The 24720-nt window shown below is 40.0% G+C and overlaps 1 pseudogene; it reads left to right on the top strand.

Moving 5' to 3' along the window:
• Positions 1-667: 667 nt before the first annotated feature.
• LOC129560022 (phosphatidylinositol N-acetylglucosaminyltransferase subunit P-like) lies at positions 668-24495 on the top strand (annotated as a pseudogene).
• The last annotated feature ends 225 nt before the right edge of the window (positions 24496-24720 follow it).

The following is a 24720-nucleotide window of genomic DNA, read 5'->3' on the forward strand; positions in this document are numbered from 1 at the left end:
CTTACAGAATGGGGGGACTGCTTAGGACAGTGACCTGGAATGCAAGTGCTCAATATACAGTTGGTTAGAATACTGACTCTTCTCTGGGAGAGACGATCCATTGGTGGGTCAAGACCTCAGAGAACACAATGTTTGGTCATCTCTGAAGACAGTTTTCTACAGGCAAACTTGGATTATGTTGACCCTTCAAGAAGCCTTGAAGTGGGGAAAAGATCTGTGCATGAATAAGAATGGTTAGAAGCATGGCAGCCTTCTCATCCTGGTCCTACCTGTTTGCCTGGCTGACTGTGCTCATAAAAGCTTCAGGGTGTTTCAGTACCAGCTGAACACGCTGCTTCATTCCACCTCCAGCTGCCTGCCTCCATGAGTCACGGCCCCGTGACTGGAGGAAGTATCTGAGATCTCTCTGAGATAGATCCTGTGCTTACTCATCTCTGTACCGCCATCACTTAGTTTGATGCCCAGAAAGCAGCAGATGCCCAATAAACCTTCATTAAGTGAACGCGCAAAGGGACAGAGTTCTACTCTTCACACATTTAAAGATTCACTGCAGGGCAGTGGGTATTACAAGGCAATGAGTAATCTTGTACTCAGATCTGCGGTCCAGAAAAATGGTTTCCAAAAGCTGATCCACACCAGTCCACCAACTGATGTCAGGCCAGTAAAGATGGTTGGTCTCCACCCTATCCGTTATGATTCAGTGGGCCTGGGCGTTTGTTTCTTTAATAAACTCCGCAAGGATTCTGCTTTTCGGGCAAGTCTGTGAACTCTTGGTCTTGACCTCAGGGAGGACAGAGATCAGGCTTCTCTGGTGACTCGGTGGTGAAGGATCTTCCTGCCAAGGCAGGAGATGCAGGTTTGATCCATCATCTGGGAGGATTCCTCAGTCTATGGGCCAACTAAGCCTGTGTGCCACAACTACTGAGCCTCTGCTCTAGAGCTTGGGAGCTGCAACTACTCAACTCCAAGTGGCCTAGAGCCTGTGCTCCACAACCAAAGAAGCCACTGCAATGAGAAGCCCACACACTGCAACTAGAGAGTGGCCCCCACTCACCACAGCTAGAGACAACCTGTGCGACAACAAAGACCAAGCACAACCAGCAATGAATAAATGAAATTATATGTGTATATATATGTATGTAGTGAAGACAGAGTTCATTATGAACCAGGCTGAGCAGAGAAAGACTGAGAAGGGGGTGGACCTGAAAAGAACCTTCAAGCATGGGTGGTTTTGGATAAATGAAGATAAGGAAGAAAAGCCAGAACAAAGGTATAGAGAGCCAGACACTGTAAGAAACACCACGCTGTATCATTTGGGCTTCCTACTCAAAACACCGTTGACCATCTGTACCATTTATTTCTGCATAACTTACTTTCTTAACCATCAGCATCTATTACCTCTCAGTTTCTGAGGGTTAAGGATTCAGAAGCAGTTTGGTTGAGCTTTCCTGACTTGAGGTCGCTTAAGAAGTTGCAGTCAGATGGTGACTGGGCAGAGGTCATTTCAAAGGATTCTCTAACCTGACGCTTGGACTAGAAACTCTTAAAAAAAACTAGAGACTGGAAGAGTCAGGGCCCCTCTGCATCTTCTACCTATATGCTGTTTTTGTATATGATCTCTGTAGCAGGGGGGCTTCAGATAGCTGGACTTCTCACATGGTGACTCAGTGCTTCGGAAGCTTGTGGTCTGAGACAGTGCCTGGTAGGAAGAGACAGGCAGGGTGAAGGAGGAACTAGGTAGTGGTATGCATGCAGGTGAAGAGATACATGTTAATATTAGGTGGGCAAGGGAGCCATGATTTCAGGATTTCTTCATTTAACTTTAGCCAGACACAAAGATGCTATTCAATGCTTCTTATTGGAATATGGATTGTATACCATATGGAAGAATTATCATAATAGATACCAACTTTAACTATATGATTGAATCTAACTTTACCACTAGGAATTGCAATGCATCTTTCAGTTCTTTCAGCAATGTTCAATATCCTCTGAAGGTCAGGGATCACATTTATAGAAGAATTAGATTTGTGTAGTTGCCGTTTTCCCATAATCAAAGGCAGAAGACTGCTGTTCCAGACCTAACGCTTGGTAAACTGTAATCCTGGGCAAATATGTAACCTCCCTCTTCACTGAGCTATTTATTTCCCTAACTTCACATCCTCTGATATATTCCTCAAGCTTCACTCTCTCAAATTGTGGATTACTTGCTTTTTTCCAAAGCACAGAACTCTTTCGGGACTCTATTTTGCAGGTCTTTCTGTTTGAGACACTGTACTTCCCCACTTCTGCCTCCTGCAAGTGCCCCTTCCCCTACCTTTCAGTTTCTCAATAGAACTGTCAGATTCTACTCCTGGCAGAACGCACCCTCTGCGTTCTCCCAGCGCCCTGCGTGTATCTGTATCGTCATCCAGGTCTTGTCGTTTTCACTACTAGACCAAGAGTCTCTTAAGGAGAGATTTATGCCTTGTTGATCTCTGCTGCGTCTGCCAAGAGCATAATGCCTGACATACAATAATCTACCAGTAAATATTTATTGTGCTTCAGTGAATAAAGAAGTCCATGAAGGCAGGAAAAAATATTTAAAAATGTGAACTGTCCATTCTTTGGCTTGATTGGATGGCACACATGGGACTTCAAAGGACATTAGCTAAATTATCTTTTCATGATCATCAAGTTGTCCAGACTGAAAAAATTTAACAATAAGAAACAATTTTACTGTCTCTGGATAACACAGCAAAAGCCTTAGACTTTTGAGTCCATTGTGTTCTTTCTCACTGAGAATCCTGTGCAAAGATGCAGTTGAGCTTAGAAAGCTCCAATGTTTATCTCTGTGTATCAAGAGTATAGTTCCTTCTACTTTTCAGCTACTATGGGTGGTGGACACCTTTTCTTGCTCCAAAAAGAACAGCAGGCAAATTCATTCCTGGTGGCTGGTGGATGCCTATCAAGTGAAGGTCAATAGCAATCTGACTCTCATCTCACACTATCTCACTGGGACAGGGCCGAACAGGACTTGAGGCCTGGCCTTGTTGTTTTCCCACCCTAGCAAGATACTGAGCTAAAATATGGACCTGTGGCTGCATAGACACCACTAAGAGCTTGCCCCTGTTATTAGCCAGCAATTTGATTTCACTTTTCTGAGTTCCTGTTTCTCCATCATAATTTGAAGATTGTGACCTCGTAATGCTCAGCTCAAAACATGGGAACTCTTCTGAAGATTGACAAAACCGTCAGCAAAATCACCCAGCCTGTTCTCCAATACACAGTAGGTGCTCGCAGAGGTTCATCTGTTCCCTTCTCCCACTGGACCCTCCTAAGAAGAAAACATTCTGGCCATGCATGATAAAGAGGTCATTACTGGCTCCTTTTTTTCTGCTTAGTAAGGATAGGGTAGGGCTCCGGTATCTCATGTGTATTTCTCTGGCTTGCATACCCAGGCACACCCATCCACCAGGCTTTGTTTCCTTAACCTCAAGTTATGTAATGAGTAGGTGCAGTGCCTTGGATCCATTTCCACAGGGACCTGTTTCAAAATCCCTGCTGATTGCTCTACGTTGAGTGTGTGTATGAAAGAGAAAGGCCCACACATGTTTCCCACTTGAACCTCCCGGCCTGAATTAGGTCATGCAATCATTGCATTTTTCACCATTTCACAAGCTGCTGTTATGGCACAAAGAATAAGGCAAGAGCAGGGAGTTGCTTAACCTTGCCCTGTATTTACACATACATGTTGGCAGGGAAACCGTGACTCATTCCCCTCACTGGAATACAACGGGGAGGCCGGCTCTTAATGACTTTATTTTAAAAGACTACTTTCCCTCACCTTCAGCTAAATCCTCTACAGCCAAACTTAGTCTCTGGAAGTACAGGACATGTTAGGAAGAGTATTAACCTGTTCTGACCTCCAGGGTACCATTGGGTAAAATTTAGGGACTACACAGACAGTATCCAAGGAACCCTCCCCAAAACTGTGGGACGTGAAATCGACAAAAGCTCTTGATTCAAAGACTGGTGACAGTGTCCTATAGAAGTTTCTACCTACTATGTGCCAGGTGCTTTGTCTACATTTTCTCTAATCCTCATGTCAACCTAGCTCATCTTGTAACTGATGCTCGGTCATGTTAGGTAATTTCTCCAAAGTACCAAAGTTAATAAGCAGCAGAGCTGGGACTCAAATCCAGACACATCCAGTGCCAAAGCTCATGCCCCTTGATCTGTGTGCACCACCTCCTTGAAGTTGAAGTTGGGTGATTTACTTCCCTATCACCCATCTCCCTAGAGCTGTCACTAGGCGTGGATACACCCCCCTTCTCTCTGCTACTTGTATTCTCTATTCTAACATTCTGGACTTCAGTGAAGTCATATTTGTACCGAAGGCCATTTGTACATCAGCTTTTAACACTCCTTTTAAGATTTTGTTTCCTTGGTTACTTTTCCTGATGCCTGGTTGTTTCTTTCTTTGATCTGGAAATTACCAATATAGTACCAATCCAAGACAGTATTTTACTTCTATTTTTAATTTTTTTAACCTAAGTCAGCCTAAGACAGTTTCTGCTGCATGCAACCATGGTCCCTAATGGGTGGACACTTTGCAGTCAGATAATAACGTGGATGAATGCAGAAGTTCTACATCTTAAGACAGTAGTTCTTAAACGTTAGCAAGCCCTAGTATCACCTGAAGGGGTTCAGAACACTGATAGCTGGGTCCAACTCCAAAGTTTCTGATTCCAAAGATCCGAAATAAGGCCTAAGAATTTTTACTTCCAAAAAGTTTCTGGGTGATGCTGACATGGCTGGTTCAGAACCACACTTCGAGAACCACTGACAGGACATACACACAAGTGTGGTCTGATAGTCTAGTGCCTAGAAGTAATTGAAAAGCATAGTTATGCTTCCATAATATCAGTTCCTCTAAAACTCTCAATAAATATGTAATTCAGAATCTAACTTCCCGAACTCACGTCCCCTCTATTCTCAAACTTATATATCCCTGGTACCTTTGAATATTTTGTTTTTTTTGTAGAAGGCAAGACCCAAAGCTTTCTTTTTTAAAAGGAGGATTTTTTTACATTAATACTTGGCTTTTCAGAGCAGTATTAGGTTCATGGCAAAACTGAAAAGAGAGTACAGAGAGTTCCCATACATTCTCTGTTCCCACACATTCTCTGTTCCCACATATGCACAACCTCCACCACTGTCAACATTTCTCACCACAGCAACACATTTGTTAAAAGCCATGAACCTACAATGACATGTCATTATCATCCAAAGTCCACAGTCTACATGAGACTTCACTCTTGGTGTTGTGCATTTTATGAGTTTTGACAAATATATACTAAACTATATCCATTATGACAATATTAAATGGAATAGTTTCACTGTTCCATGAACCCTCTATGCTCTGTTCATCCTTCCCTCCCTGTTAACCCACAGAAACTAGATATTTACACTGTCTCCCTGGGTTTGCCTTTTCCAAGATGTAATTTAATTGGAATCATCCAGAAAACAGGCTTTTCAGATTGGCTTTTCATTGTCATATGCATGTAAGTTTCCTCCATGTCTTCTCGCGGGTTGATAACTCTTTTAGCTCTGAATAATTTTCCATTGCCTGGATACATCAGTTTATTTACCCATTCACTTACTGAAGTACATCTTGGTTGCTTCCAGGTCTGGCAATGATGAATAAAGCTGTTATAAACAGCCGAGTACTTTTGTGTGGATAAAAGTGTTCAGTTCTTTTTGGTAAATACCAAGATGAACCACTGCTGTATGGTAAGAGTACAGGTAGTTGTGTAAGAAACTGCCAAACTATTTTTCAGAGTGGCTGCGCAAACTATTGTGTTCCCATTGGAAATGAACGAGAGTTCTTGTTGTCTTGTATCTTTGCCAGCATTCAAAGTTGCCAGTGTTTTGCGTTTCACTCATTCTAAGAGATATGTAGAGTTACCTCATTGTTGTTTTCACTTACAATACTCTAATGACATATGATGTCAAGCATCTTTTCATATGCTCCCTTGTCATCTGTATGTCTTCTCTGGTGAGGTGCCTATTAGGATCTTTAGCCCATTTTTAACTTGTTTTTATTTTATTATTGTCAAATTTTAGAAGTTTTTATATATTTTGGATAATAGTTATTTATTGATGTGTCTTTTGCAAATATTTTCTCCCAGTCCATGTCTTCTGATTAGCTTGACATTGTCTTTCATTGAGCAGAAGCTTTGATTTCAATGAATTCCAGCTTATCAATTATTTTTGTCATAGGTCATTTATTTGGTGTTGTATCTGAAAAGTCATCTAAATACCCAAGGTCAATTAGGTTTTCTCCTATATGATGTATAAACCGAATACTTCTTTACCTTAAAAAAATGTGTATATTGAAGCTCTGATCCCTAATATATTTGGAGTTTGGGCCTTTGGAAATTAACTAGGTTTAGATCAGGTCATGAGAGTTTGGACTCCCATAATGAGATTAGTGTCCTTATACGAAGAGGAAAAGAGACCATGTCTCCCTTTCTGTCTCTAACACGTGAGCAAACAGCAAGAAGGCAGCTGTCTGCAAGCCAGGAAGAAGACCCTCTCCAGGAACTGAATATGCTGGCAGCTAGTCATGGAGAAGGCAATGGCAAGCCACTCCAGTACTCTTGCCTAGAAAATCCCATGGATGGAGGAGCCTGGTGGGCTGCAGTCCATGGGGTCGCTAAGAGTCGGACACGACTGAGCGACTTCACTTTCACTTTTCACTTTCACACATTGGAGAAGGAAATGGCAACCCACTCCAGTGTTCTTGCCTGGAGAATCCCAGGGATGTGGGAGCCTGGTGGGCTTCCGTCTAAGGGGTCACACAGAGTCAGACACGACCGAAGTGACTCAGCAGCAGCAGCAGCAGTCATGGACGTTCCAGCCTCCACGATAAATAACTGTCTTTTAAATCTACAGTATTTTGTTCTAGCAGTCTGAGCTAATCTTCTAGAACTTCTATAATTTTGAATTTTACATTTGAATTTTATATTTAGGTCTACATTTAAGCTAAATTTTTTGAAATATATAACATATGTCAAAATTATATTTCTTTATATTTTTAATGTAGATGTTAAATTGTTCCAGAACCACTTATTGAAAACAGTACCTTACTCCATTGTATTGCCTTTCATCCCTTGTCAAAGATCAGTTGACTGTATTTATGTGGGTCTGTTTTGGAGTTCTCATTCTGATACATTGATCTATTTAATCAATATAACACTGTTTTCAATATTATAGCTTTACAATAAGTCCTGAAGTCACAGAGTATCAATCTTCTGCGCTCTTCTTCAGTATTTAGTTAGGTTATTCTGGGTTTTTGCCTCTTCATGTAAACTTTGGAATCAATTAGTTGATATCCACAAAATAGTTTTCTGGTATTTTAATTAGGATTTCTTTAAATATATAGTTCAGTTTAGGAAGAAATTACATCTTGACATTTTGAGTCTTCCTCTCCATGAACATGGAATATCCTTTCATTTGTTTTATTATTTTTTCTTCGGTAGCTCTCATCAGGGTTTTGTAGTTTTCCTCATATGGATTTTGTACATATATTCTTAAATTTGTACCTAAATATTTCAATTTTGGGGGGTTGCTAATGTAAATTGTAATGTGCTTTTAGTTTCAAATTCCACTTTTCACAATGGCATATAGGAAAGTGATAGGCTTTTGTATACTAGCCTTGTATCCTGCAGTTTTTACATTATATAATCACTTATTAGCTTCAAGAGTGGGCTTTTTGTCAATTCTTTTAGATTTTCCACACAGACAATCATGACAGAGTTTTCAAGAAATGAAACAACATAATGGTTGAAAACATTTGCTAATGCTAAAAGTAAATTAATGCATTTCAGAAAACTTGTAACCTTTTTCTTTTGAGTACTTACTGTGTTCTGTGAACTACCACTTTACTAGTATCTTCCAACTGAATCCGGTTGACAACTTCTGATACATGGCTGCTATTGTCCTTGTTGTATATGTAATAACTTGATGAGACAATAATTAATATGCCTCAAGACACCCAGTTAATAATTGGTAGTATCAAGAATCTTGCTGGGATAGTCTGATTTCAGGGCTATACTTCTAACAGCTGTAGAATACTGACTTTCATCATATCCACACATCTTTCTACCACTCCACTCCACCTCATAAAATAATTAGTAGCAATATGTTATGTTATGTGCTTGTGCTTAGTCATGTCCAATTCTTTTCAACCCATGGACTCTAGTCCACCAGTCTCCTCTGTTCATGAGATTTTCCAGGCAAGAATACTGGAGTGGGCTGCCATTTCCTTCTCCAGCAATATGTTATACTTCCTCTAAATCTTTGTTTTCTTGTAAACCAAGAAAAGAGATAATGAAGGAAAAAAGTACCTGAAGTTCAATTAATAGCCTTAACGGGCATGATGAAATCCTTATATGTATTTAAAAATATATATTGAGCATCAGTCTCGAGCCAGGCACTGTTGCAGGGATGAAGCAATAGACAAAAATCTCTTCCCTAGTGTGTTTGCATGCTAAGTCGCTTTCAGTTCAGTTCAGTTCAGTCGCTCAGTCGTGTCCGACTCTTTGCGACCCCATGAATCACAGCACGCCAGGCTTCCCTGTCCATCACCAACTCCCGGAGTTCACTCGAGTCGATAATGCCATTCAGCCATCTCATTCTCTGTCGCTTTAGTCGTGTCCAATTCTTTGCAACCCTATGGACTGAGACCCGCCAGGCTCATCTGTCCATGGAATTTTCCAGGTAAGAATACTGTAGTGGGTTCCCCATTTCCAGGGGAACTTCCCAACTCAGGGATCGAACCCACATCTCTTATGTCTCCTGAACTGACAGGTGGAAAGCATTTGTTCTATTTTTGGTTTTTAACTTAGAAACATTAAAAAGTTGTACCCTGGGTGGTTATCAAATTCATTTTGAAAATATACAGGGCATGATGTAATCCATAAGATAACTACTGTCACTGCAAACTTCTCATTCATACATTCAACAGTTATTTCTAGGGTTTTCTATGCGCTAAGGCACATAAGGAGTAGCCATCATGGTCAACAAAAGAGTCCAAAATGCAGTACTTGGATGCAATCTCAAAAACGACAGAATGATCTCTGTTCATTTCCAAGACAAACCATTCAATATCACAGTAAACCAAGCCTATGCCCCAGAAAGTAATGCTGAAGAATATGAAGTTGAATGCTTCTATGAAGACATACAAGACCTTTTAGAACACCCCAAAAAGATATCCTTTTCATTATAGGGGACTGGAATGCAAAAGTAGGAAGTCAAGAAACACCTGCAGTAACAGGCAAATATGGCCTTGGAGCACGGAATGAAGCAGGGCAAAGGCTAATAGAGTTTTGTCAAGAGAACACACTGGTCATAGCAAACACCCTCTTCCAACAACACAAGAGAAGACTCTACACATGGACATCACCAGATGGTCAACACCGAAATCAGATTGATGATATTCTTTGCAGCCAAAGATGGGGAAGCTGTATACACTTAGCAAAAACAAGACCAGGAGCTGACTGTGGCTCAGATCATGAACTCCTTATTGCCAAATTCAGACTTAAATAGGCGAAAGTAGGGAAAACCACTAGACCATTCAGGTATGACCTAAATCAAATCCCTTACTATTATAGAGTGGAAGTGAGAAATAGATTTAAGGGACTAGATTTGATAGAGTGCCTGATGAACTCTGGACGGAGGTTCGTGACATTGTACAGGAGACAGGGATTAAGACCATCCCCATGGAAAAGATATGCAAAAAAGCAAAATGGCTGTCTGAGGAGGCCTTATAAACAGCTGTGAAAAGCAAAGCAAAAAGCAAAGGAGGAAAGGAAAGATATAAGCATCTGAATGCAGAGTTCCAAAGACTAGCAAGGAGAAATGAGAAAGCCTTCTTCAGTGATCAATGCAAAGAAATAGAGGAAAACAACAGAATGGGAAAGACTAGAGATCTCTTCATGAAAATTAGAGATACCAAGGGAACATTTCATGCAAAGAAAGGCTCAATAAAGGACAGAAATGGTATGGACCTAACAGAAGCAGAAGATATTAAGAAGAGGTGGCAAGAATACACAGAAGAACTGTATAAAAAAGATCTTCATGACTCAGATAATCATTATGGTGTGATCACCCACCTAGAGCCAGACATCCTGGAATGTGAAGTCAAGTGGACCTTAGAAAGCACGACTACGAACAAAGCTAGTGGAGGTGATGGAATTCCAGTGGAGCTCTTTCAAATCCTGAAAGATGATGCTGTGAAAGTGCTGCACTTAATATGCCAGCAAATTTGGAAAACTCAGCAGTGGCCACAGGACTGGAAAATGTCAGTCTTCATTCCAATCCCAAGGACAGACAATGCCAAAGAATGCTCAAACTACCGCACAATTGCTCTTATCTCACACGCTAGTAAAATAATGCTCAAAATGCTCCAAGCTAGGCTTCAGCAATATGTGAGCCGTGAACTTCCAGATTTCAAGCTTGTTTTAGAAAAGGCAGAGGCACCAGAGATCAAATTGCCAACAGCCGCTGGATCATGGAAAAAGCAACAGAGTTCCAGAAAAACATCTATTTCTGCTTCATTGACTATGCAAAAGCCTTTGACTGTGTGGATCACAATAAACTGTGGAACATTCTGAAAGAAATGGGAATACCAGACCACCTGACCTGCCTCTTGAGAAACCTGTATGCAGGTCAGGAAGCAACAGTTAGAACTGGACATGGAACAACAGACTGGTTCCAAATAGGAAAAGGAGTACGTCAAGGCTGTATATTGTCACCCTGCTTATTTAACTTATATGCAGAGTACATCATGAGGAACGCTGTGCTGGAAGAAGCACAAGCTGGAATCAAGATTGCCGGGAGAAATATCAATAACCTCAGATATGCAGATGACACCACCCTTATGGCAGAAAGTGAAGAGGAACTCAAAAGCCTCTTGATGAAAATGAAAGAGGAGAGTGAAAAAAAAGTTGGCTTAAAGTTAAGCCTTCAGAAAACTAAGATCATGGCATCTGGTCCCATCACTTCATGGGAAATAGATGGGGAAACAGTGGAAACAGTGTCAGACTTTATTTTTTGGGGCTCGAAAATCACTGCAGATGGTGACTGCAGCCATGAAATTAAAAGATGCTTACTCCTTGGAAAGAAAGTTATGACCAACCTAGATAGCATATTAAAAACCAGAGACATTATTTTGCCAACAAAGGTCCATCCAGTAAAAGCTATGGTTTTTCCAATGGTCATGTATGGATGTGAGAGGTGGACTGTTAAAAAAGCTGAATGCCGAAGAATTGATGCTTTTGAACTGTGGTGTTGGCAAAGACTCTTGAGAGTACCTTGGACTGCAAGGAGATCCACACAGTCCATTCTAATGGAGATCAGTCCTGGGTGTTCATTGGAAGGACTGATGCTAAAGTTGAAACTCCAGTACTTTGACCACCTCATGTGAAGAGTTGACTCATTGGAAAAGACCCTGATACTGGGAGGGGGCAGGAGGAGAAGGGGATGACAGAGAATGGGATGGCTGGATGGCATCACTGACTCGATGGACATGAGTTTGAGTGAACTCCGGGAGTTGGTGATGGACAAGGAAGCCTGGCATGCTGTGATTCATGGGGTCGCAAAGAGTCAGACACAACTGAGAGACTGAACTGAAATGACTGAAGGCATATATGTGGCCCTAATTAAAAATAATAATAATACAAACTATGTACCCTCAGGCCGCTTACAGTGAATATAAGCGACAAGTTAAATCAGCTGCAATTTAAATAGTGCTGAGTCTTCTGGGAAGAGATTTGAGGATGAGACTGCTTTAAAAATATGTTGCTGAGAGAACTACAGAGGATGTGAGTTGATGTCAACCTTTAAATATCTACACACACAAAAAAAAAAATCTATAAAAAAAGGACAAACAACTGACCATTTCAAATATCTCATACTTCATTACGTTTGCAGAGAGGTCCCCATTCTAATCTCTCAGTAACTATTCCTCCAATACCTAGTCTTACTGTTTGATCACTATAGGCTTAATCAGAGCCATCAAAGGATGTAATTCTGGACAACAAGTATATCTCAGACAACCAACAGAGCTGGAAAGATGACTTCAGCTTTAAGTTATCTTTGCACTCACCAAACATCCTGTTTCCTGGGGTAGAGCGTAAAAAGGTCTCCATTACTTAACAGTTATTTTTCTGTAACATTTTGTTATGTGAGTTTCCCAATAGTAAATTCAATGGCACAATGATTTTGGGAATGATGTGAATTCTACATGAACATCTCTACTAATGACAACAACCAATCAAAGTCAACAAAGACAAAATACCAATCATTCCAGATTACATCTTAAAAGTAAAGGTCAGGAAAGAAAGGTGTCTCTGGATAGAGTAGTATTTCCTACAGTGAAGGAAATATGTCCTCTGAGTTGAGTATATTATATTAAAAAGTTACCATTGTTATTGGCATTAAGACTGGCAAACCCAAGATCATTTCAAGGCTGTATGCTGGGGGAAGGAGGGCAAGAGGAGAATGTGGGTTATTTTTGTTTGTTTATTTTAATATCTGTGTATTAAAGTCAAGAATAGTAGGTGATATGAGTTTAAAAGATACATTAAAGTAATGAACCAACTATTGTATCCCAAGTGATTCATGCTAAGGACATTATACTACAGCAAGAAACAAAAAGAATATTAAGTAGTCTGTTGTAGCATTATATATAATACCACAAACTGAAGGTTCTAAGTAGCTTACAAATTATAGTAGACTATATAGTTTAAGGAAAATAGTCATGAAGACCACGAAACCGTCAGGAAATGTTTGCAACACAATGTTAAAATAGCAATTCATATATTGAAAATAAGTAAAATGGGATTAAATTCAAACATTGAGAGACAAATAAACAAAGATAGTAGCAATAAGATGGTGAGACAATGTCTTCTTGCTAAAAACTTCTTAATGCTATTGTTTTATATTTTAGAGAGACATAAAGAGGGAGAAATAGAGACACACTGACTGAAACAGAGTCTCGGAGGGAGAATTTGAATTTCATTCTCCTCTAAAATGCACCACATGGAGCAAAATAAGCTTTTCAGAGCTAAGGGAAAAAAGGCTGACCAGTGTAAAAGTCACGTAATTGCTGGTGGTGTCCAATTCTGGCATGATTAGTTCTGTATTGAGATGGGAAAACACTCTTCTGTCTGTCTCAGACATTCAGACACTTAGTGTGGACAATTATTTCTCTAACTATATGGTTCTGAATGAGTCATCTTAGCCCAAGCCTCCAGTACCCTTGGACATTTCAGCAAATGTCAAGGCCAGAGCAACTGAACAGTTTACTTGTTTGTGTCATGCTACATCATCTCTGGATTGCATTCGTTTCCTTCTCGCCACTTGGAGAGGGTCTTGAGATTAAGATTCTGCTTGGAAAAATAATGAGAAATGGGAATGAAGTATTCCAGATGGCACCATTGTTGTTTGATTTTTCTTGATAGTGAAGCAAATAAAACAAAATGCTTGTTTCTGGTGTGATTTTCTTAGTGGATCCAGATGTCAAGTGCCAATATTTCAGGTTACTGAGGTCCTCCTGTCCTTTACTGCCTTAAATAAAATCAGCTCAAGACTTGACATCTCACAGATATAGAAAATCAAAGTTCTCTCCATCCTTCCCCAACTATTTCTTGGACCATCAAGAGGTGATTATGTCTTCAGAAATTACACTTCTAATCACCTTTGTCCCATTTTCTATGATTTTTTTTTCTTCTGCTCTGTGTCTTGCCTCTTTCTAATGACGTCCCTTTTGGGTCCTGTAGAATTTAAATGCTCCTCCCTTTCAATAGGTTTAACTGACATTTTAGCGCAGTAGACATAGAAGCAGGAAACATCTCACAGGTCACCACAATAGAAAACTTAATTGTCGTGTCTGACTCTTTGTGAGCCCATGGACTGCAGCACCCCAGGCTTCCCTGTCCATCACCAACTCCCAAAGCTTACTCAAACTCATGTCCATCGAGTCTGTGATGCCATCCAACCATCTCATCCTCTGTCATCCCCCTCTCCTGCCTTCAACCTTCCCCAGCATCAGGGTCTTTTCCAATGAGTCAGTTCTTCACATCAGGTGGCCAAAGGATTGGAGTTTCAGCTTCAGCATCAGTCCTACCAATGAATATTCAGGACTGATTTCCTTTAGGATGGACTGGTTGGATCTCCTTGCAATCCAAGGGACTCTCAAGAGTCTTCTCCAACACCACAGTTCAAAAGCATCAATTCTTCAGCACTCATCTTTCTTTATACTCCAACTCTCCTATCCATACATGGCCACTGGAAAAGCCATAGCCTTGACTAGATGGACTTTTGTTGGTAAAGTAATGTCTCTGCTTTTTAATATGCTGTCTAGGTTAGTCATAACTTTTCTTTCAAGGAGCAAGCATCTTTTAATTTCATGGCCGCAGTCACCATCTGCAGTGATTTTGAAGCCCAAAAATTAAAGTTTGTCACTGTTCCCACTGTTTCCCTACCTATTTGCCATGAAGCGATGGGACCAGATGTCATGATCTTAGTTTTCTGAATGTTGAGTTTTAAGCCAACTTTTTCACTCTCCTCTTTCACTTTCATCAAGAGGCTCTTTAGGTATTCTTCACTTTCTGCCATAAGGGTGGTGTCATCTGCATATCTGAGGTGACTGATATCTCTCCTGGCAATCTTGATTCCAGCTTGTGCTTCTTCCAGCCCAGCATTTCACATGATGTACTCTGCATATAAGTTAAATAAGCAGGGTGACAATATACAACCTTGATGTACTCCTTTCCTTATTTGGAACCAGTATTTGTTACATGTCTAGTGCTAACTGTTGCTTCCTGACCTGCGTACAGATTTCTCCAGAGGCAGGTCAGGTGGTCTGGTATTTCCATCTCTTGAAGAATTTTCTACAGTTTGTTATGATCCACACAGTCAAAGGCTTTGGCGTAGTCAATAAAGTAGATGGAGGTGTTTCTCTGAACTCTCTTGCTTTTTCTTTGATCCAACAGATTTGATCTGTTTGATCTCTGGTTTATCTGTCTTTTCTAAATCCGGCTTGAACATCTGGAAGTTCTCGGTTCATGGACTGTTGAAGCCTGACTTGGAGAATTTTGAGCATGATTTGCTAGCATGTGAGATAAGTGCACTGCCTTTCTCTGGGACTGTAATGAGAACTGACCACAACAGACAGGTTAATGGAGGCTATCAGCGACCTCAGTGTTGCTGTCTCCGGGTCTTTCCGGCTCTGGGGAACTTGTTATTGGCCACTACGTCTCCTCAGTGCGCGGCTTCCCACTGTGTTACTTTTCTATCTTAATTTCCACATTCCTCATCTTTCTGGGTCCCTTTAACCTATCTACTTGGACTCTCTTGAAGTTAAAAATTCTTATGTCAACTTTACGCAACAATTTGAATTGCGCTGTATTACTCTTCCAACCGGAGAAGGCAATGGCAAGCCACTCCAGTACTATTGCCTAGAAAATCCCATGGATGGAGGAGCCTGGTAGGCTGTAGTCCATGGGGTCGCTAAGGGTCGGACACGACTGAGCGACTTCACTTTCACTTTTTACTTTCACACATTGGAGAAGGAAATGGCAACCCACTCCAGTGTTCTTGCCTGGAGAATCCCAGGGACAGGGGAGCCTGGTGGGCTTCCGTCTATGGGGTCACACAGAGTCGGACACGACTGAAGTGACTTAGCAGCAGCAGCAGCAACTCTTCCAACCACTAGATCATTCCATAGCTCTTTTACATAAGTATGATGGACAGAATGTCCCAAACCACCAAGTCCTGGAACCTGTTTCCTTAAAAGTCTTCCTGCAATCTCTCTCTCTCTCCTTTCCCCCACATTTTAATATGAGCAGCAAGATGAAACAAAGTTAAACTTTCAACATTTGGCTTGGAAACTTGATCAGCTAAATTTCCAAGTTAATTCAAGTTTTGTTTTCTGTGTAACTTTAAGGCACAACTCTGCTATTAAACATGTTCTTATTTTATAGTTCTGAAGGTTAAAAGTCTGAAATGGCCTTATTCAGCTAAAACCAAGATGTTGATGGTGATGCACAGTTTTTGAAGCTTTAGGAGACAATTGAACTCTTTGCCTTTTCCAGTTTCTAGAGGCTGCCCATATTCCTTGGCTTATGGTCCCCTTCCATCTTCAAAGCCAGCAATGGCTGTGTGAGTTTTTCTCCAGCCCTTTGACACTGCCTCTCCTGCCTACCTCTTTCACTTATAAGAACCCTTGTGATTATATTGGACACACCCAGATAATACAAGACTATCTTCCCATTCAAATCAAACATTTAACAACTTTTATTCCATCTGCAACCTTAAAACTTCCTTCCCATGTGACACAAGATCTCCACAGGTTCTAAACATGGCTATTAAGGGAGACCAATATCCTCCTGACCACACTAATCTCTGCATAATTTCTGGAAAAATAGTCATTATCTAGTAATTGATGGTTACTGTCACTATTATTTGACAAATAATTATTGAATACCTACATATAGCAAGTAATGAATTAGAAGTACAGTTCAGTTCAGTTCATTTGGCTCTTGTCCTCCTGAAGTTTACAATCTAATAAAACATGTAACTTATTGAATAAACAATTTAAATACAGGGTAGTTAGGACTGAGGGGTGGGGAGAACCATGGAAACACATAGGGAAAGTATCTCATCTGTGCAGAGCTGCTAAGAGTAGAGTTTCAAAAGGTGGAAATAAAAAGAATATACCTGAAGGTTATGTTAGGTAAAAGAGGGCATGATATGTGGAGAGACAATAATCAAGACCAACTCAGGTAGAGAAAATTAAAGAAAAGTGGGACTAAATTATAGCAAGAGGGTGTAGGAGTGGTAGGGGAGAGGTAAGCATAAGCCATATCAGGAAGAGCCTTAAATGTCATTAAATACTTTAGACTTCAATTTATCGGCAATAGGGAGAACTTTATGGAGTTTTAATCCTTGAATTGATGTGAATAGGTTTCCATTTCAAAATCATCAATTTATCTACAAACTCGGGGACGTACTAAGAATTCTATTAAATACAAAATAATAAAAATATAACTACAAAATCACGTATGCATGGATATTTAGAAACCCACATTTAATTAACTCATAAATACTGATACTACTGATCTACTGAACTGATACTACTACCAATAAAGATATTATACAACAAAGCTTGTTGGATGCAGCCAAAGCAGCATTCAGAGGAAACTTCAGCCCAAAATGCTTGTATTAGAAAAAAGAAACAGTAGAAAATTATCAAGGTTGACATCTAATGCAAGAGTCTAGAAAGAAAATGGAAAAAGTAAAAAAAAAAATAATAAAGATGTGTCAATGAAGTTATGCTTCAAGGAAAGATACATTTCCTGGGAATATGGCTATCATCTTCTATGGCTAACTATACTGCAGAGAGGTGCTTCACCCAAGGTCATGTACCTTCTCAGGCAGCCCACATCCAGTGACTACAGAATACACGGACCCAGCCATTTTGGTCCAGTGCACTATGACTCTGAAGGACCACTTGAACTCCCTATGGGGATGGTGGAGTCTCTGACGAAGCTGGAATTGCTTCTGAGTGTCTCCCTTTGCCCAATCCTTCTTCTTTTCTCACTCCTTGCACAGAAGTAGATTCCTAGGTTGCTCCCTGGGAAATTTTGGCACAGTCAATTAGGAAATTTGCAAATAATAACAGGACTCAACAAAGTCAAAGGTTATTCATTAAAAAACAAACAAACAAAAAACTAATAAAATGAAGAAACACCTAGCAAAAACTGGTCAAACGTGAATAGGGGAATGCAGGTCCCCTCAAATTTATATAAATTAAAATTCTAATTTTCAAGGTGATAGCGTTAAAAAGTGGGGCCTTTGAAGTGATCAGGTCATAAGGGCAGAACCCTTATGATTGAGATTAGTGCTCTTATGAAAGAGAACCCAGAGGGCTCCCTTGTCCCTTCTATGACATAAAGATACAATGAGAAGCCTGTGACCCAGAAGAGGCCCTCACCTGACCTTGCTGGAACCTTGATCTCAAATTTCCAGCATCAAAAACTGTGAGAAATACATTTCATTTTTATAAGCTACTCAGTCTATAGTATTTTGTTATAGCAACCCTAATGGACTAAGACAAGAGGACACAATGCAGTTATTAAAGAGATTTAAAAGATAATGGGAATATTAAGAACAGCTATATATTAATAAACAGTACAGTCTAGATAAAACAGACATATCCTTAAAATATGCATAGATAAAACTCCTATAATATATCCCTATAAATGCATAGATAAAAAAGACATATCTCTACAGAGTTTATAAAACCTTATGTAACAAGCAGAAAAGTTAATTATTTCCATAAACATTAAAGAACTCAAACCAGTAGTTTAAAACCTCATTACAGAGAAAACATCAGGTCAGTTGCTTATGTGGATAAATTTTACCAAATGTTCAAGGAACAAATACCTCTAATCTTAAACAGTTTTTTCAGAATATAAAAAAAGGGGGGGCCTAGAATAATGTTGATAATGACACAACAAAACCAAAAGAATAAAGAAAAATTACAAGCTGTGTCACTCATGAACATAAGTGCAAAAACGAAACAAAATATGCCAACCTAATTCAGTAGTATATAAATATAAAAATATATCATAATGAACTTATTTTTTCCTCTGGAAATCAAACTTGGTTTAACATTAGAAGATTAATTAAATACTATATCATATGAATAGATTAAAGGGAAAATTCTATGATTATCTTAATGGATGGAGAATACTTATTGATGTTTTAATATCCATTCATGACAAACTTAAAAACACAAAAGAAAAGTTTCATTTCTCCGTAAAGGGTATTTACCAAAAATGTAAGGCAAACATCAGGTCAGGAGCTGTTTATATTATATACATAATATAGTTGGTTTCTTACATTAGGTTGATGGTTTGTGTTTGAGGTGGTGATAGAAAATGGAAAAAAAAAAATGGACATAAGGGAATTTATCACCTCCTTATTGGAAAAGACTCACCCTACATGTTTTCTGAGTAGCACCTCACCTAGGGCTCTGCACATAATAAATTTCCAAAACATGACTATTGACTGATAGATAAAAGAGTGTCATAAGACACTGATCATTTCAGAATGGTGCAGCTTGGGGATTGCTATACCTTCCAGAAGATTCTTTCTTGGAGTTGTATCATGGTCACAATCCAGCCGAAGTGCTCACCGTATCAATCATTGCACCTTTTAGATCCAGCTGCCAAAAGAATTCATTTGTCCAAAAACTCAAACTAGCTTTCTCTAAATTTGTTCTGGATAATTACATTGTTTGAATAGTACCCATAATAACAGATTGCTCTAAATGATATATTTTTCCAGTGATTAAAAAATATTAGAAAAACACTTGACCTTAATGGGCCTTATGAGATGGAGTAATCAAAGCACTAGATAAAGTCTGAAGTGGATGGGCTTTTAGTCCTGCCCTGGTTATTAATAACCAGCAATGTGACCTTTGATGATATTCAAAAATGTAGGTCCCTATATTCTATTCGGAAATGTGCTACATGATTTACTTATTCATTCAACAAATTAAGAACTTATTACATTATATCAGGCATTATGTTCTTCCCTATGCTATTCAGATGATGGGAAAATCCATACTAATAGGATTTATGACAAGTGCACTGTGAGAGCAACCTGCTACACAGAAAGCTGGTAGATTCACAGAGTGAGAGAATCCGACAACTACTGATTCATCAAAGAAGTCTCAGTCACCTCTTACGTATCCAGCATTTGCACAACGCTAAGTTCTAGGGGGCCGTCGGCAAAAATAGAGTTAAGTGCTAAATTCAATACAAGATCATGGTCTTTCTTTTCAATATAGAAGAAAAAGAATGGATCCTGGTCTGCCTTAACTTGAACAAATGTACAACCTTGAACAAATCACCCAGTCATCTTCTTATGAGTTCCTGAAACAGATCTTATAACAAAAACCTGGAGCAGTGAGTTTATTTGGAATTTGATCCCAAATAACAGAGAGAATGGGGAAAGTGAGATAGGAGAAGAAAGACAAAGCAATAAAGAGTGTCCCAGGGAGCCATTATCACTGTGGACCTCTGGTGCTCAGTCTTTCTGGAGACCATCTCAGTAATCCTGTAAAATGCAGCTCAGAAATGATCTACCAAGGGACGGGGCAACTGGGATATTTATCTACAGGTTCTTTTCTCTCACTGTGTGAGAGATGCCCCTGGCATGTTAAGGCTGCCTTGTCTGCGAATGGAAAAGTACCTGGAGTGAGAAGTTGTCAGTTTCAGGTGAACTCAGTGGTGATGTGGAGCAGGAAATCAACAGTACCTATTATTGGAACCAATGTCAATCCTGATAGTCTGATTTATAAATAAAAATTTCTGATTCATTACACGACAGCTGTGGCATTAACATGGCCTATATCCATTTGTTTTGGAGAAGGAATGTTTGCTCTAAATGTTTCGGGAAAAGGGTGATAGCTATGAAAAATATGCAGCTGTATGGTTCTCAGAACTCATGAATCCTGTGACCTGGGAAGCAGGAGGTATAAGCCTGTCTTGTCTTCATAATCTCCTTTGAGCACTGTCCAAGAGAAGATTTTGATAGGGACTTGATGAAAGAGGGCAAGTGGAAAAGTGTGGGTTCATTGCAAATGTTTATTTAACTCGATACTTCAAAAGCATTTATTGGAGTAACATTTGCAGACTCATGTCAGATGAATCAACATCCTTCACCCATATCAAAGTCATAGCCTGGGGGAGTGAATATAGTTAGCTAATGCTAAAGCTGAAACTCCAATACTTTGGTCACCTCATGCGACGAGTTGACTCACTGGAAAAGACTCTGATGCTGGGAGCAATTGGGGATAGGAGGAGACAGGGACAACAGAGAATGAGATGGCTGGATGGCATCACCGACTCGATGGACATGAGTTTGAGTGAACTCTGGGAGTTGGTGATGGACAGGGAGGCCTGGCGTGCTGTGGTTCATGGGGTCACTAAGAGTTGGACACGACTGAGCAACTGAACTGAACTGAACTGAACTGAACCTGTAGTTCACATGGTGTGAGACCTATTTGAAAAGCTTTGACAATCCAGAGTCAAGTTCCTGGGCTACAGTTCCCATTCTGATGCAGGAGGAGCAAACCTGAGCTGTGGTTGGTGAAGGGCAGTGGTTCTCAAATCTGAGTGTTCACCAGCATCACTTGGAGGGCACTTTACAACATAGGGAACTGGGACCCACTCCCAAAATTTCTCATTTAGTGGGTATAGAGCGGGGCTCCCAAATCAGCATCTCTAATTAAAATTCCCACGTGATGCTGATGCTACTGGTCCAGGGATCACAGTTTGAGAACAAATGCTTCAGAAGAAGTGAGTCATGAATGAATGGGGCAAGGCAGGGGTGGAGGTCACCAAGGACGCTGCTGAGAACTGGATTATAAATCTGCAGCCCAAACTCATGACTTCTTCTTGGTCTCCAAAGATGTCACTGCATGTTCGTAATCTCAAAGGACATTTCTACTTACTTTCTATTCTGCATTTTGCCCATCCCTAACCCATGACACACAACTTCACCACACCGCAGGATTCATATTGGCTTTCTGAAGCAAGTCAGTGCTTGGCAGAAAAGGGCGGATTTCACTGATAACCAGAGTTTGCATGGAAGAAATATACGAGGGTTAAAAATGAAGAAAAGAGAAAGAAGAAGGGAAGGGAGGAGTAAAAAGGAAAGACAGGCAAGTAGGACATACTATGACTATGCTTTATGTTCTAAGTGCTCCGCTTTGAAAATTCACATACTTCAGAATGTTAAAGCCTCACAAATAGTCTGCCAGTCCTTCATTATTATTCCCAAGAGGAAAACAAGGCTTAAACAGATTATAGGATTTTCCCAAGTAGAGAAGACTTGTAAGAGGCACAAGCAAGACTGAAACCTAGAGGCACTCGATTCTAAGTCTAGTGAGATGTCTACTGTTCTCCACCATCAGAAAAATTGGAGGAATCATACATTGTTTGGAATTGCAAAGCGAAGTCACATGGGTGCAGCAGTGATTGCCTCAAATGTTCTAAGGAGTCTTGTATTTAAAATCTTGGTGTAATCTATGGCCCTTCTTCCTGGCTCCTTGAACTTGAGATAAACCCTGGGTACCTTTTACAGTGTTGTTACAAAAATGAGGTAGTAACTGTGTAACTCCCTGCCTTTGTATGTTAATCTCACTACCTGGGAGGCTCTCTCCAGTTCTAGGTATATGTTATTATGTTGCAGAAAAACAGAATAGTGCTCTTGATCCAGGCAGAGATCCCTTATTGCAGGGCTTCTCAGAATGCCAAGGAAGATGAACCTGGGGACACAGACCTACCAAAGCTGAAGCCTAGGGAGACCTTAGCCTAGTCTGGATGGGGCCATGATATAACCCAACGGCTTGATAATAGATGGCATGCAACACTGAAACACTTCACCAGAGAAACACTTCACCATTCCATTAGAAAGTGCCTATCAAATGATGAAATGGTGATTTTAAAGTGGTTATTTTTCTGTTCCAATTTTACAACTTCTATACAAATGCCTCTAGCTTCCTCTCTTTAAGACAGGCCATTGACAACATTTGTTATTAGTTAATTTATCCTGGCAGTATGCAGAGTTCAAAAGAAACACACAAGAGAGAACTACAAGGGGGACTGCTTTCACTGAAAGACAGGGGCGATTCCTAGCGCTTGACTTACACAGACACAGGATGATCTTGCTAAGGCATCCTCATCCCCTTTGATGGCATTAGATCAGAGATGGGATGAATGTTTAAAGAGCATACTCTGGAGAACTGAGTAAGTGCACAGCTCTTTGTACCTTGTCCAGGCTGAGTGTCTAAAAACACGGGATCCAGGGAGAGATGAGAGTCACAAGAGGGATCCATCACTAACCTTTTGGGATACACAAGTCATTTGCCTTCACTTACACCCTATTTTGGCAACCCACTCCAGTACTCTTGCCTGGTAAATCCCATGGGCGGAGGAGCCTGGTAGGCTGCAGTCCATGGGGTCGCGAAGAATCAGACACGACTGAAGCGACTTAGCAGCAGTAGCAGCAGCAACACCCTATTTTAGATGAGGAACAGGTACTAGTTCAATATCACCCAGACTCTGAAGAGAGACTAGACTGAAACAAGAAATAGCCTCCTTGAACTAGTAAGTAAACACATACTACAAAAGTGTACCTCTCCAGATTAGGTGGTTTTTCTAAGTACAAACCACAACCACATTTTAAACCTAACTCATAAATGATATTCAAATATGTGGTTCCTTACCTGGTCCAAATGGGAATTAAAAAGAACATGAAAGGAGATAGGAAGGGTAGGGATTTGCACTACAATTTGTTTGAAGCTTATTTGCATAGAGAAAAAAGAGATTTGCCTATGAAGTCCCTGACACATTTAAAGCAGAATGCCACTATTATTAAAACTGTAAATTAATACAATGATACCATTTTTTAAACATAATTCAACACAGATTTTTTTTTTCTTTTAACAATAAGCCTCAGTGATGGTAAACTTAAAATCCGGGTTCACCTTACTTATGTAAAGCAGAAGAAATGATACTGCACACTGACAGGAATGTAGTATTTAATGAAGCTTAAAAAAAATCCAAAGCTCCTTCAGTGAAAGAATTCAGACACTAAAACATTAAAAATTGAGTTCTAGGAGCAAGGACGACCCAAGATTATTATCTCAAGTCACTGGGAAAACGGTGGAAAATTCACCATCACCATCGCCAGAAAGAGCGATTTATGGCTTTTTTCTTTTCTTAAGCTCCCAGTCTGGTTTCACACTGTATTTTGTGTGGGCTTTCATTCCTACATCTTGGCTAAACTCCTTAGGCTTAACCTCTCAGCTTCAAAAGTATTGAGCTGTTGCACTGCTTGGGTACCTCCTCAATACTGTAATCATTGGTTCCGTTCAGCTCAGTTCAGTTCAGTTCAGTCGCCCAGTCGTGTCTGACTCTTTGTGACCCCATGGACTGCAGCACACCAGGCCTCCCTGTTCATCACCAATTCCGGGAGTTTACTCAAACTCATGTCCATTGAGTCAGTGATGCCATCCAACCATCTTATCCTCTGTCGTCCCCTTCTGCTCCTGCCTTCAATCTTTCTCAGCATCAGGGTCTTTTCAAATGAGTCAATTCTTCTCATCAGGTGGCCAAAGTATTGGAGTTTCAGCTTCAGCATCAGTTCTTCCAATGAATATTCAGGAATCGGTCACATGCTCTTAATTGGAATAAACATGATGAGTATCTCTCCACTTGGTTCCATTCAATCACAGGTAACTATGCCAAAAATCAACAGCAGAAGGAATACCAAGAAAAGGCCATTCGATCTCTAAGAGATATTCCTATTAATGAAGTAAACAAAATGTTCTTTCTTGCAGTCAAAGAATTTTATACCAAAAACTGAATTGTATGTGGAGCAATATCAAGCATTTATTATAAAATTTTATAGTTTTACTATAAAAATAGTTCCTAATGGACAGAATATATAAAATATTGTATCACCATATAGCAAAAAAATCAAGTTCCACATAAAAGGGACTTACAAATTGAAGCCCAGACTCTCCTATCCTGGAAAGGATTCTAGAACAAAATGCTTGTCTTCTTACATGTGAACATGTGTGTCTCTGTG

This window comes from Moschus berezovskii, chromosome 16 (assembly GCF_049115385.1).
Source record: "Moschus berezovskii isolate FMDL1 chromosome 16, NW_MosBer_1.0, whole genome shotgun sequence".
NCBI classification, from domain to species: Eukaryota; Metazoa; Chordata; class Mammalia; order Artiodactyla; family Moschidae; genus Moschus; species Moschus berezovskii.